General features: G+C 35.6%; 1 long non-coding RNA gene across 1 annotated transcript; it reads left to right on the top strand.

Annotated features, from left to right (window-relative positions):
* Positions 1–38: 38 nt before the first annotated feature.
* LOC139740527 (uncharacterized) lies at positions 39–6,348 on the top strand. The gene is made up of 4 exons (XR_011711565.1): positions 39–297; positions 913–1,128; positions 2,116–2,232; positions 3,065–6,348. It is a non-coding gene; the product is annotated as an uncharacterized lncRNA (long non-coding RNA).
* Positions 6,349–7,733: the final 1,385 nt, after the last annotated feature.

Raw genomic sequence — 7,733 nt, 5'->3', positions numbered from 1 at the left:
TGTGTTACTAAAAAGAGGCATTTGATCAATTGAATGGAAATATAAATGAAAAGTTAAAGTGATTGGAATTCGGCAACGAGTGTTAACTTGTTTTCCATTTTAGGTACTTTCTTGGATATAAGTCAAGCATTTCCTGAGTCGTTGTATGAACTGCAACAGGGCCTACCTATGTTCTGTTGTAATAGAGGATGTACTCGTGAAGTTTACCAGGAATGTATGACATGTTGGAAGCTGATCTGCTATGAACATTTTGTCGCAAAGGATCCTTGCAGTTGTCACGATGGCAAAGCTTGGGAGGTAAGAGTTAGCACGTTAAGTCTAAGCTTTAATTTAAAAATATCAAAAAGAAACTAAATACTAACAGTTCACCAATAATTCCGCGTGAGGTTTCACATACTTGACATAGTAGACAGACCTTGACATACTATTGTTATTTTCATGAACTTCTCATAAAAAATATTGTCATGGTGACTTACAGTAAGCTTGGAGCTCGTTATTCAATATACACATGCATACATGAACTTGAATGTGATAAACATTGCCAGTCAATATTTATTCTAATTCTTCAGAGACTGTACCACAACATATGATTATTTCTAATGTTTCTATGTTGTAATCAAAATCAAACAAAAACTTAAGTCAATGGAAATGAACTAATATTTCTAATATTGATTTCTTCTTGCGAACAAACTAATGCAGATAGCATAAGAACTAAACAAGAAATCTTCAACACTTCGTTCACATGTAAACGGAAATAGTGTCGGAATTGAAACCAGATATGTTTTGATGCATTGTGTGTGACTCGTACTAATTATAGATAATTAAAATTGCGTTTAGTTCTTTATGAGAATTAAATTTCTGTTTGATTCTGATATATATATATATTATATATATATAATTATATATATGTAGGATGTTACAGACTTCGAGCGAGAGCGAAGCGACCGTGAGCAGCAAGATCCAGAGGTCTCACTTAACCATGCAGACTTCGAGCGAGAGCGAAGAGACCGTGAGCAGCAAGATCCGGAGGTCTCACTTAACCATGCAGACTTCGAGCGAGAGCGAAGCGACCGTGAGCAGCCAGACCCGGAGGTCTCACTTAACCTTGATGATGCTGAACAGCAGAAGGTAATACGGATTTTTTTTCTTCTCTTTCAAATATAAATCAGTGTGACAACAAGCAATCACACAATTAAAGACATATCGTCCTTTTTGCAGATCAGCAGAAAACCATCCAAACATCTGTAAACCCTAGAGCATGGTGGGCAGGTTGTATATTCAAAATGTGAAATAGTTAAATCATGTAAAATTCAAATAATGCACGTAAACAGTGCATGAGAGATAGTCTTGCTCAGACACTTGGAAGTTTTGTTTCTTGAAATAATAGTTATCTGTGTGTAATTTAAATTACAAAACACATTATGAACATAATGTACATTATAGAAGACATTATTCAATATTTTGTAAAAAGTAATTAAAAAGGACTGTGTCAGAGACTAATATATTTTTTCGAGGTTCGAAAAAATAAATTCAAATTATAACGGTAGTTTGTACTTCACAAGTGAAGACCCTACAGGTCTAAAAACTACACAAAGGTTTTTGTAACAGTGTCTTCTTCATTATATACCTTATTGTTTTACACCAATTGTATACACAAATTCAATGCAAAAGGGACATAATGTCTTTAAGGCTCTCCTTATCAATAAGTCCTCTAAATCACAAACTTATTAAAACAATCATATCAATTGTGCTTGTACTAGCATTTTGCTTATTTCTCCTGATGGCATAACGGCAATTGACTAAGCTCCTTCAAATTTAGCCAGGCAGAACGATAGCAGCCTCTTCCCGTGTTTTGAATAAAAGCGATATTTTTTATTCTTAATTCATAGATTTGTGAATTTATAACATAGTTCCCTGAAGACAGCATGAGCTTTCAGTTAAAACTATTAACATGTCATCACAGGCACCTTCAAAGCTTTTGAAAGGCTAATGAAAACTTTGCTAAAAATTTAACCCCCTTTTTGTATTCTCTGTTTCTTTTTGTTTTACTGAGTCCAGTTAGATATTCAGATAATGCTCTTACGTTGGCTTCTTGTCTCCATATATCACTCGAAGGATGAAATAAATGAGACGGAGCAAGATCAAGGTGACCGTGACTCCCTCGAGCATCAAGAGGGTCAGCATACCCAACATGAAGATAACATGCACGAGGTTCAAGACAGTCAGTCTGAGGTGATTATATGATATAAAAGGTGTCATGAATTATGATAATATGAGCAGTATTTCAACAACAAAAATCTCTGTCAAATCATTATCTACACTTAGTAACTGCTTATTTCGGAAAGTGTGATTGGCTCTTCATACACGGGTTATGTACTGTAGTTCAATTACAGACTTGCAATAGCTTACAATCAAGTCCATTGCAAACGCGCCAGAAATTTAGTTTCTAAATTCTAAATTCCAAAATTCGCTACAACTTGGGGCACACAAGGATCAGACTGGTTCCACTGTATGGAATAATCTCCTTTTAGTTAGATAAACTTTGCTCTTCATCAGAGTCCTTTAAAAGTAGTTTAAAACTCACTTCTTTAATGCTACCTTTTGATTACCCATGCCTTGTATTAATAATTTACTTTCTATCTTACTCTTCTATTTTCGCGTGGAGCATTCTACAGAGTGGATTTGCCGCATTACAAATCTCATCAATCATTATTATCATTATTACTTACTGTTGCAGAATTTTAGGGAAACTAATATGAGAACTGCCTCGTGCCGTTTTTTCGACCTCTAATTTACGTCTGTAAACTCGCTGAAAAACGCATACGTTTTTAGACGCTAAACGGTTCAGTGTAGGACAGTACCTTTGTATTCACGAAACATGGCCCATATCTAATATTGACTTTTCACTTGCATATTGACATGTTTCTGTGGATTATTTTTGAACCTTCAGTATATTCCCACTTTTTTACAATAAACTTATGAAACAAATTTCCTTTTTACATTCTGTGTGCTACTTGTAGCAAGGAGAAAGAAAGAGTTAATCATGTGTTATTTTCTATTTCAGAAACGTGGGAGGAAGAGAAAACGGAATCCAGAAGAATGGAAGAAAAGACAGCAGTCAAGAAAACGTAATCGGGGAGAGGAATATGTTGTACGTAATAAAACAATCCCTGCCAGAAAGATAGGAAAGAAGTGTAACACAAAATGTCCCCATAAGTGCTTCTCTAAGTTCTCTGATGAAGACAGGAAAACATTGTTCGAGGATTACTGGAAAACGGGCTCCTACACCCGTCAGCGAGATTTTATTCATCACCATATTTCTCGGTCCAAAGCAATACCTAGAAAAAAGAGAAAAAGTCAGAAGCGAGTGCGTCACATGTACAAATACCATCTCCCGCTCACATCACAAAGGGAACGAGTGTGCAAACATTTCTTTCTCAGTACTTTGGGAATTGGTTCCAAGCTTATTGAGTATACATTGAAGAAGTATGAAGGCCCGTTTGCACGAGAAGACAGGAGGGGAAAGTTACCGTCAGTGAACAAAACTTCAGAAGAAGATGTTAAGAAAGTATGTGAACACATTGATTCATTTCCTGTTGTTGAATCACATTACTGTCGTGCGTCTTCAAAAAGGAAATATCTGGACCCTTCTTTAAGCGTTTCCAAGATGTACGCAATGTACGAATCGTCTGTATCGAAACCAGTTTCCTTCGCAGTGTATAGAAACATTTTCAATTCCCAATATAATTTGGGATTTCATCATCCGAAGAAAGATGAATGTAACACATGTGCTTCATTCAATAATTCAACTCCGGAAGAAAGGGAAGTTAAAGAGCAGAACTACAAGAAACACATTGCTGAAAAGGAAAGTGCAAGAGAAGAGAAACAAAGAGACAAGGAACGAGCAAAGATCGATCCAATCTTTAGCTCCTTTACTTTTGATCTTCAACAGGTCTTGACTACACCCTATGGCCAGACATCTTCGTTCTATTACAAGCGGAAAATGTCTACGTATAATTTCACTGTATACAACCAGGCTACTGCATGTGGAAATTGCTTTGTCTGGCATGAGACTACAGCGAAGCGGGGAGCATGTGAGATTGGCTCATGCCTCTTAAAGTTCATGCAGTCACTTGATCCTGATACCACACACATAAGTTTCTTTTCTGACTGCTGTGGAGGCCAAAATCGGAACAGAATTATAGCTTGCACTTTGCTATATGCAGTTCTGCACACTAATGTTGCCATCATTGACCATAAATTCTTGATCAGCGGACATACTCAAATGGAATGTGACGCGATGCATTCCTGCATCGAAAGGAACAAAAGGGGAGTGACAATCCATCACCCCGACCAGTGGATACCAGTTATTCAAACAGCAAGGAACAGGAATCGGTATGAAGTTACCCACATGACGAAAGAGGACTTCCTTGATCTGCGTCAGTTGACAACACCCTGTGTGAAGTACATGAAGAAAGACAGGGCTGGCAATCCCGTCAACTGGTTGAAAATTCGTCAGATCCGCGTACAGAGGACAGACCCCTCTGTCATCAAAATAAAGTATGATTTCAACGAAGACTTCGTAGAAGTTCGCGTCTCGGGCTCAAGTCGAAGAAATGACATGCGTCTGCCTCTGTTGTACAAGCAACATCTCGCCCTCTCAAGGGAAAAGAAGCAAGATTTGCTTAGTTTGTGCAAGGACAACATTATCCCATCGATGTATCACAGCTACTATGAAAACCTCACGACAGAGGTACAACAGTCTCAGAGTGATGAATCCGAGGAGGAGGAAAATGATGGACACATGCATCAAACATCCGAACAGTGAATCATATTGTAGGCCTACTGTTGTGGCTTGAACACAGACGACAGTACAAATACATATACAGCTGTAGTACTCTTGTGCATCGTTTGAATTCTACACATCTTGCGACTTTGACATTTCACAGACATGATCCAAATACTAGTATCATTAGTTGTATACAGTGTTTGGTGTATTTAGGGAAGTCTGCAAAAGGACTTTCTAACTTTAAGGCGGAGATACACATACAGTATATAACATGAGCCAACCTGATGTCTGCATTAGAGCCTATTAGCATATGGAATGGAACTTTAGATTTCATACTGCCTTACTTTGGTAAAAGGAATCAAGAGACATACCATCCAAATTTGAGTAATTGACGTTTTTATATTACACCTAATGTGCTCTTCTTCCAAGTCAAATTTAATGCACAAACACTCACCTTGCTCAGAGATATAATAGGTTATACATTGTGATATTCCATTGATGCCCTTGCAAATTTGAGACACATTTTGGTCATTACAAGGAGTATCACTTTTGTCGCTTACTTCGTTTTGCCCAACTAGGGCACCACATTGAAGGGAGAATGCAATGACTTGGACTTGGACATTACTTAGATTGAACACGTAGGCCTGTACTTAGAAAATACAGTAAGTATGTACACATTTTTGGATGAATTAAAATGTATTCTAGGAATTCTGTTTTTCCATTGGTAATTCGAAATATTCAAAATTAAGTGCAAATAAGGACACTAACAATAATTACAGAAATACCTGGTATAATGTGTGCTTGTGTGACAATTGTATCATAATAAATTACAAAACGAATTGAATCGAATCTGCAAATCCTCAAACCTTGGGAAATTTGAATACATGTCTTCTTGTATTTCAAAATATTCCGATGAACTTGATGAGATTTGGGGTTTTTCGCCCAAAGTGAAGAAAATTTATGCTTAATTTACACCATTATCTTTATTTTTTGAAATGTAAGTATTGGAAGAATGTGACATGCCCTGCAAAATTACAAATGTGTTGTTTGAAAATTGATTTCTAAGTTGCAATTTGAAATGCCACGATTTCACTTTCTTAGACTACTTTCACAACATAACTAATAATTGTGATTAGCATTTGGATATTCTGCGATGCAATGACAGCAAGGAGAGCATGAATTCATATTAATGTAAATAAAGGCAAGAACAGTAAAAAAATGTCAACAAGTTTTGAAAAAGTATCATAGTTAGAGACGCGAGTATATACCTGGCAGAATGTCATCACAAGTCCTGCATAGATGCAACACTGTGTATTATTCGAAATGTATTAATCTAATTGTCGATTTCACTTTCGTAACTATATCTGCACAGCATGAACAAGAAAGTGAATAATATTTTGATATTTAGCATTGTTTCATATTTTATGCCTCCGCCAACGAAGTGGCCGCAGGCGTTATGTTTTCGGGTCGTCCATCCGTGCGTATGTCCGTCCCATTTTGTTTTTTTCAATATCTCAAGAACCGTGATGGTTTGACATCAAACTTAGTATGAGGGTATATGGGGGGGGGGGGGAATAATACTTTGGTTCGATTTTGGGGTCATTGGGTTAAAGGTCAAAGGTCACAGAGGTCATTTTGTGGAAAAATGAGGTAACTTTGAGAAAATAAATAAAATGAATTTGATTGTATTAACTGCCTTAAAGATGGTTCGTTCCTTGAATAGCTATGCAACATCGTAAGTTGATTAAAATGTAATTTTAGACAATCTGAAGCTTTCACGTTTGGAATCTTGATGTATACACGCAAAACATTATGCCGTTAAATTTCAAACGACCTTTTTTCATACCTCGAAACAAATATTAGTCTGTATTACAGTCCCTATTTGTAATTATGTAATGATGTGTGAAGTCCTTATTTTCACCATATTATTACAATATTTTCCAAAATATCTTCTACAATAATGAATAATATGTTCAACATTTGTTTTTTTTTTCAAATTATACACAGAAACCTATTATTTCAACAAATAAACATGTCAATTGTCTGAGCAAGAACTATCAATCATGTATTGTTTATGTGTATTATTTGAATTTCGCGTGACTTATCGACTTCAAATTTTGAATATATAGCTTAAAAGTGTCATGTCAGGTAGACCGATGCCGCAATTTAAATGTTAATTGGCTGTATATATATATATATATATATATATATATATAATAAACTCATTTGAACATACATGGTGTTTGATTTGATTTCATTGTTGGTATTTCATTGGTCAGCTACATTAGACCATTAAAGCACAAAGATAGCTTTGATAAATCTGAAAACCTTTGAAAAATACTTCTCAAAAAAATTGTAGTATCAATTTTGATCATGATCGTTGTGCCAAGTCATTGAGCAGTAGTAATTGCTCTAAATTTCTTCATTAATTTCTAAATAATTTATGTGAGTTATTTAAGAATGGTCTCGAGGGCATTCGAATGAATACATGCACATTATCAGCTATAGTTTACAAGGTGTAACTATGAATAAATCGTTAGTCTAATATTTGTTCAAAGCGTGAAAATTATTTAGAAACACTTGCGAGAATGTCTTAAGATATAAAGAGCAAGTTCTATTTTATTTTCTGTTTTTCATTCCCAAAACTATCTCTGTGCTTAGTACCAGACCACATTTAAAATTTTCTCGTACAATATACATGTATTATCTGTGCGTAACTCTTGATTATTTTTTTCTTTAAAAATTATGAATTATGTACCAAATGAAATAACCAATGCTGCAAAATATTATCCCCTTTTGTCACGGGCAAAATATGTTGAAATAGCTTGCAGGAATTATCTAAAGGCAAAATAAGCTGCAAATCCTTAAATTGGCAACATAATTCTATACACTGTTGTAGGTGCAAATTGGCAACTTTTTCGATTGGAAAGGATTGCCACATGTT

The sequence above is a fragment of the Diadema antillarum genome, unplaced genomic scaffold, assembly GCF_040938485.1.
Source record: "Diadema antillarum isolate AM-2024a unplaced genomic scaffold, OU_Dant_1.0 seq00000858_RagTag, whole genome shotgun sequence".
Taxonomy (NCBI): Eukaryota; Metazoa; Echinodermata; class Echinoidea; order Diadematoida; family Diadematidae; genus Diadema; species Diadema antillarum.
The sequence above is the reverse complement of the archived record's forward strand: the minus strand, read 5'-3'. Positions and strand labels throughout refer to the sequence as shown.